The sequence below is a fragment of the Myotis davidii genome, unplaced genomic scaffold (genome assembly GCF_000327345.1).
Source record: "Myotis davidii unplaced genomic scaffold, ASM32734v1 scaffold132, whole genome shotgun sequence".
NCBI classification, from domain to species: domain Eukaryota; kingdom Metazoa; phylum Chordata; class Mammalia; order Chiroptera; family Vespertilionidae; genus Myotis; species Myotis davidii.
Window position 1 is genome coordinate 2,604,750 of NW_006285258.1, and position 12,264 is coordinate 2,617,013.

The 12,264-nt window shown below is 40.8% G+C and overlaps 2 pseudogenes; both read right to left on the bottom strand.

Annotated features, from left to right (window-relative positions):
• Positions 1-5,587: 5,587 nt before the first annotated feature.
• Positions 5,588-6,269, bottom strand: LOC107181865 (annotated as a pseudogene).
• A 2,284-nt stretch (positions 6,270-8,553) lies between these two features.
• Positions 8,554-8,786, bottom strand: LOC102757100 (annotated as a pseudogene).
• Positions 8,787-12,264: the final 3,478 nt, after the last annotated feature.

A 12,264-nucleotide genomic window follows, 5' to 3' on the forward strand; every position in this document is an offset into this window, starting at 1 on the left:
AAAAAACATTCTCTTCACTCTGAGTTTATTTTTAAAATAGCTGTCTGTGAGAAATCTTGAGAAAGATTTTTGAAAGTTTAACTAGATTCTTTATGCAGTTACTGGGGAGTTTATAGTCTTATCTCTGAAGTATTTTAAAACTCGAAGTCCATCAGCATCTCATTCTATAATCTGCCTAGTCTAAGCCATTGTTAACGGTCCTTTCTGTGGTAGACATGTGTGAGAGTGAGGTGCTATTCCAATTGATGTTTCTTTGATGGCCAGCTATTCTATTGTAGTTTTATTTCAGAGGTGTGAGTATATTACACATACAGATAGGTAGGCAGAGTATGAATGTGCCTCCTCTCAGTGGGTCATATAGTCTGGAAGTGGGTAAGTACCTCAGTGATTACACAGTACCTCTACAGAGAAGAGAGCGTATTTCAGAATGTAATAGAATGACTGTCTCTCTTTGTGTAGTATATTCATGGATAAAAGTTGAATGGATGAGTCTATTTATATGCCTCTGTCTGGTAGTGTGATCATTTGGTTTAAAAAATGCGTAAGTGCCCTAACCGGTTTGGCTCAGTGGATAGAGCATCAGCCTGTGGACTCAAGGGTCCCAGGTTCAATTCCGGTCAAGAGCATGTACCTTGGTTGCGGGCACATCTCCAGTAGGGAGTGTGCAGGAGGCAGCTGATCGATGTTTCTCTCTCATCAATGTTTCTAACTATCCCTCTCCCTTCCTCTTTGTAAAAAATCAATAAAATATATTTTAAAAATTGCATAAGTACATTCCCCCCCACCACACCACACATTGGACTATATGAAATAGGTCAACAGATCTATATTTTTCTTCTATTTAAGATAAATGTGCATAATACCATTAGTAGATTATATAGATAATTTTTATTATTCCAATTTATGTTTCAATATAAACACAAGACTTTCATATTATCTTGTATATGAAAGAAATCACATTTATGATACAAAAGATTTAATAATACCTGGCATATATTAGGTGCTCAGTAAACATGGTACCTGATGCAAAGGTGGCTAGCATCCTGGAGGGAAAGTTGAGGAGGGTTTAACATCCTTAATTTACTCCATCAGCCCCCCCGCCCCATCCTTGAATGGGGTCAGTTAACATTTTTATCATGCGCGGGGCGGAGGGCGGGGCCGGGCTACGCTGCACTGGGGCGCGCTCTCCGGTCCGTCGGCCTCTGAGCCCGGCGTCCTTCCGGCGTAGCCACCAATTTGCATTTTAAGATGTCCATGGTGACTCTGGTGCTGGTGGTCATGGACGAGACCTGAAGAAATGTTACTTCACCTGGTCATGAGAAAACATTCTCTTCACTCTGAGTTTATTTTTAAAATAGCTGTCTGTGAGAAATCTTGAGAAAGATTTTTGAAAGTTTAACTAGATTCTTTATGCAGTTACTGGGGAGTTTATAGTCTTATCTCTGAAGTATTTTAAAACTCGAAGTCCATCAGCATCTCATTCTATAATCTGCCTAGTCTAAGCCATTGTTAACGGTCCTTTCTGTGGTAGACATGTGTGAGAGTGAGGTGCTATTCCAATTGATGTTTCTTTGATGGCCAGCTATTCTATTGTAGTTTTATTTCAGAGGTGTGAGTATATTACACATACAGATAGGTAGGCAGAGTATGAATGTGCCTCCTCTCAGTGGGTCATATAGTCTGGAAGTGGGTAAGTACCTCAGTGATTACACAGTACCTCTACAGAGAAGAGAGCGTATTTCAGAATGTAATAGAATGACTGTCTCTCTTTGTGTAGTATATTCATGGATAAAAGTTGAATGGATGAGTCTATTTATATGCCTCTGTCTGGTAGTGTGATCATTTGGTTTAAAAAATGCGTAAGTGCCCTAACCGGTTTGGCTCAGTGGATAGAGCATCAGCCTGTGGACTCAAGGGTCCCAGGTTCAATTCCGGTCAAGAGCATGTACCTTGGTTGCGGGCACATCCCCGGTAAGGGCTGTGCAGGAGGCAGCTGATCGACGTTTCTCTCTCATCGATGTTTCTGGCTCTCTATCCCTCTCCCTTCACCTCTGGAAAAAAATCAATAAAATAGGTTTTTGAGGGTTTAATCCTTAATTTACTCCATCAGCCCCCCCGCCCCATCCTTGAATGGGGTCAGTTAACATTTTTATCAAATTTTTTTGGTAAAGTGCTATGAAAAAGCAACTTCAAGCCTGCTCTTCCAACCCACTTGGGCTCCCGCACCCTTCCTATATACAGACTGTGGATCTGCCAATGGCTCTCTGATTCAGCACAAACACACACAAACTTTTTTCATCCCACATCCCCATTTTACCATCCTCTCACCCTTCTTCCATTCACAGCCAAGTTTATTAAAAGAATGTCTAAATTTAGGGTCTCTTCTCACCTCTTTTAGGGGTAACTCTTGTGGCTGAGGCCACCAGGGACCTCCTCAATGCAAGGTCTAGTGGAGACGTTCCAGCCCTTGTCTCTCTTAGCCTTTCGCTGGCATCTGCTGTGACTCCCCTCTTTTGCTTTCTGCGAGTTCACATTCTCTTGCTACCTCTTCCACTTCGTGGACAGTTCCTTCTTAGTCTCCTGCAAAGACATCGCTTTCTTCACCCACCCCATCCCTAAGACGCGCCCCCCCCCACCGCCCCTGCCCCATCCCAGCTGTTCACTGCTGCCTAATCCTAAATGACTAATGGGAATTAATTAGGAGTGCAGTGGAGTTTGGGGAGAAAGAGATTTCTAGATTGAAGAAACACCATACCTGAAGTCCCTGAAGTAGGAAGGAGGTGTGGAGCATTTAGGGGGAACTCATAGGAGCTGAGGGTAGCTGGAGAGATGGTTGGGAGCCAGATCATTTGGGGCTGCGACCATACATAAGATTTAGGGTTTTGCTTTTACCCTAAAAGCCATGAAAAGCCTCTCGAGGATTTTAAGCAAAGGGATGACAGGATTCGATTTACTTTTATAAAGATAATTCTTCCTGCTGCGGGAGAGAATAGTTTAAAGGTGGGTATGAGAAAACGTGGACAGGTAAAGGGGGACGGGAAAAGGCTGCTGCTGGACTCTGATTTGAGCCATTGGGTGGACGCTGCAGTCATTCACTACCACGGGGACACTAGAAGAGAATCAGGTTGGGGGAGGAAAGAAGAGGACTCAGTATTGAACTGAGGATTTCAAGTGGCCAGGAGACCTCCAAATGGAGTTAGATATTTAAAGAAATTAGAAATATGGGTTTAGAGCTCAGAAATGAAATGACTTAGTCTCTCTTAAATTCACAAATTCAGGGTGAAAAAGGAAATTCTCATTCAAATTAAAGTAGACAATTTATATTAGTTAGTGGTAGAACAGTCATCAGCAAGTAAGTACAAGCAAGTCAGAGAGACTATTGACTGAAACACAGAGACAATTAGCTTAGAAAGACTGTATTTCAAGCAAGTGCTTCAGAGAGTGACAGTTTAATCACAGATAACTGTTAAATAAACAGCTCGTCAATTTAAGGAATATTTTTATTTACATGAAGAAAGGAAAAAGGGGGCAAACAAAGAGTTTCTGTGTCTAGTTTTGAAACACTTCTTCTGTGCAGATCAGAACTATCAACCAAGAACTATTAATCTTTTAAAAATTGAAAACTCCCACAGGCTTAGATTTTAAGTGGGTATTTAGGGTACACAGTGCTTCCTGCAGTAGGAAAGGTCTCTATTAATCTGGCGTAAACACTCCATGTTAAATTAGCAGAGGCTTGTATTTGCTACACAGCTTTAAAGTGAGTCTTCTAGAGACTTTGAGTATTGAGCCAAGTCTTTTAGGGATTCTGAGCATGAAGCGTCAGTTATGATGAAAGATATGGACTCACATTTTAATAAAGAATAAGCTATATAAAATATTGAGTCCATGAAGGTATCACAAAAGATACTTTCTCAACTACCCAAAAAAGTTGGGTAGTACAATGAAGACCCATGTACCCATCCCCCAGCTTCAATTACTATTAATTGTCTGATAGCAAAAAGATATATCTTAAAAATAATTGTTTTTTATTTTACTGTAAAATATTATTTTATAATCCCCTAATTTATTTAAGAGTACATTGGATATTTACATTTCTGATTTAAGAATATTATAAAAAACACTGAGTATAAAAATATATACTCTACATTTGTAGCATAAATATTACTGCACATCCATGATAGACACCTTAAAATAAATTTTCAGAAGTGATATTTCTGAAAATGGCATGGGAAATCCCGAGCTTTTTTATACCTGTTACTGAACTGCCTTTTAGTGAGGTTGAACTAATACTCCCACAAGCTATGTATGAGATTAGTTGCTCCAAACCCCTGCCAACACATTTTCTGTTCTTTTCATTTTAGCCATTTTGATAGCCAAAATTATGCCTTGTTGTGGGTTTTTAAAAAATGTATATTTTTAAAAAATATATTTTTATTGATTTCAGAGAGAGAGATAGAAACATCAATTGGCTCATTCGCAGAAGTCGGTATTTTGTGGAAGAGCCACACGCAAGGGGCCAAAGAGCCGCATGTGGCTCGAGAGCCACGGTTTGCCGACCACTGACTAGGGCTTGTTGTGGTTTTAATGTACATTTCCTTGATGACTAAAGAACCTAAACATCCTTTAAAATGTTTATTGGATAATGTCCTTTGGATAGTCTCTTCCTTGAAATGCCTGTTGATTGGGCTTTTTTTTTAAAAACTAATTTGCAGAAATTTTTTACATATTCTGGGTATGCATCTTTTTATTTACATATTGACAATATCTTCTTTCACTCTGTGTCTTGTCTTTTCACTGTTTATTGGTGTCTTCTGGTGAACAAAAATTTATAATTGTTTAATAGTCCCAATTGATCACATTTCCCCCTGTTCATGGTTAGTGTTTTTTGTGTCCTGTTTAAGAAAATTTTGCCTATTCTGAGGTCAAAAAGGTTTTCTCCTATAGACTTTATTATTAAAAAAAAAAATTCCCCATCTGCTTATTTTTCTGAACTAAAGGGGTTCGTTCACCTGCATGCATCAAAGCCCAAGCGAATGTGAACAGGAGTTTGCAGCCAAGAAAGTAAAGCTTTATTTTTTAAGGAAATGGAGCCAAATCTGGAGTCACAGGTGAGGCCATGCTCAAAGACCTGGCTTCTCTACTAGAGGCTATATTGTTTCACTCGTGACTTTTAAAATGTCTTGAGTTGGGAAAGTTTGGAAAACCAACGCCTATCCAAATTGAAGAGCTACTTTAAAAGGCAGCCACAGAGTCCTGTGATATCAAATCTGAAGTAGTTGAACAAGCAGCTCCCTGCAAAGAGAACCCTAGGGAAAGCAATTACACAACTCCCACTTTACTTTAGCCAAGCGTCTCTTTTACTAAGTAGGCCATATTGCAAGCCAGTGAGGATATGATTTAATTGCAAAGGGACTAAAATAAAAAAAACTGAGATCATCTGAAGTAGAATCTGAGGTTCTTTATCGCTTACGTCTGGGAGTTTTCAATTGTATCGGGGAGTATTTTATATCTTTCCCTCCACTAATACTCTGATACCATGACCTTGCTCCATCATTTTTTTTTTCCTGCAAAAAGCTTTATTGTTTCATTTGGTCCAATGCATGGGAGAGGGCTCCAGGGTGGTTAAAAGAATGACTAGTAGTTTCGGGAAGAGGCTCAGGTACTAGTAAAAGCCAGAGACACCAGGGAAATGCAGAGGGGCCTCTGAAAGGCCTCTGGGCTCCAAAGGCTCCTAGTCATGCTTGAGGGTGAGCCTTTCAAAGAGATACTCGCCCACCCCAGCCTGAGAGCCAGCCAGCCTGTGGATGTTAGTCAGGTGGTCGCCCATCTTGATGAGTTTCACCACTCATCCAGGAAATGGTCCTCCAGGAAGTCACAGAGATGAGGGTCTGCGATGGTAGAACCCAGGGCATGCAGCTCCAAAAGGGCCTGGTTCAGGTTATTCTCCAAGGCCAGGGCGGCTTCCATGGCGTCCTGAGTTTTGCTCCACTCATCTTGGGAAGGCTTCAACACATCCCAGAAGAGAATGCGGCCGCCACACTGGCTTTGCAACTTGAAGAGATGCTTAGCACCCTCGTGTTCTTCTCCGCCAACTCGCCAACTCACGGAAGAAGTGGCCCATGCCCTCAACAGCCACATCATCAGGTCGAAATAGTAGCCCAGAGGGGTAGGTGTAGGAAGCCCGCAGGTGCAGGTTGGCCAGGTCGTTGACCGCAGCCTCCACCTGGGAGGAATAATTCTGACACATTTGGGAGCTCATGGTGGTTCAGCAATAGGAGTTAAGGTAGAAAAAAAACCCAGTTGGCTGGTCCTGGAGGTGTTCCTGAAGGTGGTGACTGGATAAGATGCAGGAGAGTGGTCAAAGGCTGGAAGAAAGGGTGTCCTTGGATCTGTTCTGTCCCAACACTGTTGAAGCAAAAGACAGATCCAGGACCGCTGAGGGCACTGCCCTTTGCTCCATCATTTATCTCTTCTTTCACCTTCAGTGTTTGCTCTGTTCTTCATTTTCTCTTTCAACTTACAAACAAGCTCAGCCTCCCCAGTTCATCATACAATAAAAACTCTCAACCTCTTTCCTCATTCACTTTTCCTTCATCACCAAAGTTCACACAGAAAGTAGTCACGTTTGCTGTCTCTACTTTCTCACTTCCCATTTCTCCTTAACCACTTGTCCAATCTTACTGTTTATACCAGTCTGTGGAAATTACTCCCTTGACAAATCTCAAAATTAGTGTATCCAAACTGAATTTTTCACTTCCCCAAACCTTATATGTCTCTTTCTGTTAAGGGTCACTCTCAAACACTCAGGTTGCCAATAATTATACAGCTATGTCTACAAAACTTCTTCCACTTGTCCTCTGCCTTCCATTCCTCCTGCCATTTTCTACAGGATCTCATTATCTCTTACCAAGCTATTTTAATGGTCTTCTAATTGCCCTCCTTGCTCCTTGTGTGCCCTTGTCCAATCTATCCTGTACAAAACTAGATTAATCCTCTTAATTCAAAGTTCTAACCTTATCATGTCCTAGTTTGAAGAGACAGTTTTCCCCATTGTCTTTTAAAAAATATATATTTTATTGATTTTTCACAGAGAGGAAGGGAGAGGGATAGAGAATTAGAAACACCGATGAGAGAGAAACATCAATCAGTTGCCTCCTGCACACCCCCCACTGGGGATGTGCCTGCAACCAAGGTACATGCCGTTGACTGGAATCGAACCCAGGCCCCTTCAGTCCTCAGGCCAGTGCTCTATCCACTGAGCAAAACCAGCCAGGGCACCCCATTGTCTTTAATACCATCACAAAATGGATCAAATTCACTTATTTTTACTATAGTAAAAACTTGTAGGGAGCAGCTCTAGGGTCAAGCTTCAGGCTGACCTGTGGCAGGGCCACAAACAAGTTTCAGCCTGGATGGCAGAACTCTCCTGGCATAATGAAGCCTGACCTTGTAGCCCTCCTTAATTCTTTCCCAAGTAGCTAATGAACTGTAGGAGGTGCAGCAAGTGTTGCCAAAACAAGAACATTTGTATACATGTTAATCTAACTTCGTTTTTAATCAGACTGTAAAATAAAGCATCGGGTTACAGGCTGGGTCTTTTGTGTCCTCATCTAGGCACGGGAGATCCACCAAGCCCCAGCTGTATTCTCTTGTCTGTCTTTTCTTTAATCCTTCACACCCCTCCTCAGTTCACCCTTGGCAGTGCTGGTGCAACACAAAAACTATTTTACTTCATGCTTTCTTTTAAATTCTCTACCTTTGTTGATGCAGTTCTAGATTCCCCCCATTTCTGAATGTCTGAATTCTTCCCATTTTTCAAGATAAAAGGTCTTTAATGAATACCCTTTCCTACCTTCTCTATCTGGTGAACTCTTCTTCCTTCAAGAACCAGTTCAAACATTATTTTTTTTCTTTATACTGTCTGTAAACTGAGTCAATTACTATTTTTTAAAATAATTTTTAAAATATATTTTATTGATGTTTTACAGAGGAAGGGAGAGGGATAGAGAGTTAGAAACAACGATCAGCTGCCTCCTGCACACCCCCTACTGGGGATGTGCCTGCAACCAAGATACATGCCCTTGACTGGAATCAAACCTGGGATCCTTCAGTCTGCAGGCCGACGCTCTATCCATTGAGCCAAACCAGCCAGGGCTAATTACTATTTTTTTTCCAGTTTAAAAGGTCTCACACATTACTGAACCAACCTACTACTGCAGAAAAAAAAATCAACAGAGCAAAATCATAAGTCTAATAATTTTCCAATTAAAATGTCCAACTGTCTAGACCCGTGGTTGGCAAACCGCGGCTCGCGAGCCACATGAGGCTCTTTGGCCCCTTGAGTGTGGCTCTTCCACAAAATACCACATTGAGATTGAAACTTCGTGGCCCATCCACAGAAGCTGGTATTTTGTGGAAGTGCTGGTATTTTGTGGAAGAGCCACACTCAAAAGGCCAAAGAGCCGCATGTGGCTCATGAGCCATGGTTTGCCGACCACTGGTCTAGACTCTAGGGACACTACTGATCTTTGCAATCATTTAAAGATGCAGGCAACCTGAATACAGCAAAAATATATGCGCCATCTCTCATGTGTGATTCCTCACAGGCCCAGTTTGGTTCTCCAATGTCTCCTCTTCAAGTTGTACCTGGTTTTATTACCAGTTTTCATCCTAATTCATTGGGGGAATGGGAAAATTCTGCTTTTGTTTCTTGGCCAGGAATCTCTTGGTTCTGAAAGTCTTTTGGGAAGACATGGCGAAGGAGAATCAAATACACACACCTCGATGGAGGAGAAAGAGCTAATTACTATTTTTTTAAATGCTTTTTCTTATTGATTTGAGAGAGAGGAAGCTAGAGGGAGAGAGAGAAACCAATGTGAGAGAGAAATATCCATCAGTTGCCTCCATATGCAACCCCTACCAGGAATTTTACCTGTAACCTGGGCATGTGCCCTGACTGGGAATTGAACTGGTGATCCTTTGGTGCATGGGATGATGCTCAACCAACTGAGCCACACTGGGCAGGGCTGAGTTAATTACTCTTTTTACACACACACACACACACACACACTGAGTGGCCAGATTATTATGACCACTCCATCAGTACTTCATTGGGCCACCATTTGCCTTCAATACTGTGCGATTCTTCTTGGCCCCACCCCATAACAAAGAAACAGAATTTCCAGAGGATGAGGCCCAGAAATCAGGATTTTAAAAAGATTCCCAGGTGATTCTAATGTGCAGCCAAGGTTGAGAACCACTGCTAGCAACTTCAGCGCAAAATTATAGCTAATTTGTCCACAAACATCAGGTGGTCAAATAATCTGGCGCGTGTGTGTGTGTGTGTGTATTTTAAGAGTAATGATTTCAGAGAGGAAGGGAGAGGGAGAGAGAAACACCAGTGATGAAAGAGAATCATTGATTGGCTGCCTCCTGCACGCCCTACACTGGGGACCGAGCCCACAACCCGGTCATGTGCCTTGACCAGGAAGAGAACTGTGACCTCCTGGTTCATGTCGACACTCAACCATTGAGCCACGCTAGCCGGGCAGAGTTAATTCCTCTTGATCTCTGCTTCCAAAGCACTGTGGTTATTTTTTTTCTGTGACTTTTTAGTTACTATGCTCCTCAAGAGCAAGTACAATTTTAATCTTTGCATCCCAGTGTCTAGTTTAGCCTAATACCTTACACAGACACACCTTTGATTTCTATTGACTGAATGAGTAAACCCATTTCTGATCTCTAGCTGAAAGTAGGTTTTATTAAATTGCTATAGCATTTCTCTATATATCTCTTATGTCATATAACTTTCTACCATGTGTAATTGTTATTTATGTAAATATTTTATATTCTCTGATAGCTGATTATTACCTAAGGGCCAGAGACCCCACCTTGTCATATCCGAGGACCTCATGGAGTCTACCAAGAGGGTCCTTTACATACCAACATCATTGGCACAATTGACTAGGCCCTTGATCAGAATGTACTATGACACACCTCAAGAGCACAATGTTCCAAACTTAAAATGCTAGAGACAGGCCAAGGCAAGCGACTAGGAGACCTGGTTTGTCCCTGTCTTCATGAAGTGGTAGTACAGGTTTCCATAAATAAGTATTGCTGCTTGGCAAAGCTGTTCATTTGTTTATTCATTAATTTGTAAACCACTTTGTGGAGAAAAAGGGGGATGTGTTTAGAGCAGTTACTATATGCCAGGGATTTTCACATGCCTTATCTCTAAATCACCATAACATTATGAGATGAGCATTATTATTCTAAATTGACAAATAAGGAGAACAAGGCTCAGAATGCTTTAGTGACTTATTCAATACGATGGACCTGGTGAGTGACAGAACCAGGATTTGAAAGCAGGTATGTGAGACTCTTAAGCACAAGCTCTTTTCCACCTCATCATGAAATATAAATACACTCAGAAGGTTTTTTGAGAAATGACTGGAGAAACTCTTGAACCTGGGGGAAGTATAACTGCCCAGATCAGGAGTCAAGCTTGCATCAAACTTTATATTGAGGAAGTCCTTGAGAAACACAAATAAACTTGCCAAGTTTTATCTTGAGCACCAGGGAAACACTTCTCAGTAGGCTTAGGGGTTAGGAAATGTTTCCAGAAAGGATAAAGAAGATAGTTATGGTTGTGGAAAAATGGAATGGAGGCTATAGGATTTATAGCTAGGAATCAGAAACATTAAAACAGATTAGAAATCAAGTGAAACTCACTCTGTGGGAAACACATTGAAGGGGACACATTTGGAACTTAAGTCAGGGGTGCACATGGCCCTAGACCTGTTAGGTTTAGTCCAACTAACATGTAAGGTGTGCTGGGCACTATAACAGGTGCTAAGAATACAAAGAAACAAATGGTTTTTGTCTTTGAGAGACTGACAGTCTGACATGGGGCACACTGTTGATAAAAATAGGAGAGTCTTTTCTAGAAGGCTACTGAAAACCAAGAGTGACAGAAGGGAACCTATGGGATAGTAACACCAGGCAGGCCAAAGGTTCTCTGTTTACCTAACACTGCATTTGATGATCAGTAGTCTTATCTACCTACAACCTCTATATGAGCAGCAAGATGCATGTCACCCAATGCCTAGGCCCTACCTCAAGAATAATTAAGAGAGGAAATTTAAATATGGCTTCCCATAGGAAGGTGAATGAATTAGAGGCTTTACTGCCTTTATCTCCATGCTTAAAACAAGGATTAAAATTTCTATCTTCACTTCCAGTGTTCCAGTCAACAGTTTGGAGACCTATCAGTGTGCCTGGCATTTAGTGAATATTTAATAAATTGTTGAATAAATGAACAAAGCAGTTATAGTCCAAACACTGTGTAAAGTGTTATAGGATATACAGAGGAATAGCTTTAAGAACTAATCAGCAAACAAGGTGAGACATCAGTGATTTATTCAAAAGTGAGATCAGCATGAACTAGAGTAGGAACACTTCGAGAGACTGAAGAAGGGCACCATCAAGACCTGTAGTCCAGTTCTTTAACAGACTGGCTCATGCAGAACATTTTGCCCTTATATTCATTCACCTTCTCACTTATAAAATGAGGAAACTGTTTTAGGTGATATCTGAAGGCCTTCCCAACTCTTAATTTTTACATTTATATTCATAGATGGGGAAAGCCTTTATATATTTATATATGCTTTTATTTATATTGTATACTATATTTTTAATACATATTAAAATAGACATTAAATATATTTAATTCTTATTGTTAAATAACAAAGCAATATCAAAAAGTGTGCACTGAAAAATCTTGTTCCCATCACTGTCCCTGTGGGCTTAACTTTATGTGTACCCACTTTTTTAGAATCTGTCAAGGGTTTCCTTATATAAATATAAGTGAATACTAGTACATATATCTCTTCTCCCCTTGTTAAAAGATAGTACACTGTATATACTTTATGCACCTAATAATGATATAAGTTTATATTAAGCTGATGGTTTCCTCTCAGTAATCATAGATCCCTTTTATCCCCTATAATATGGTGCGCTATATAGGTGGGTATTTTGTACTATAGATAATGTTTGTGTCCTCCCAAAATTTGCATGTAGAAATCTAACTCCCAATGTGCTGGTATTTGGAGCTGTTTAGGACATAAAAGGTAGACTAGTGCCCCTACTGAGGGTTTACAATCTGACTCATACCTAGCAGATGCTAGTCTCCTCTTGTCACTCTTCTTTTGCCAGGACTTTCTGGCCATTTTTGCTTGTTTATTTTCCCCATAGGAGTACTAGAAT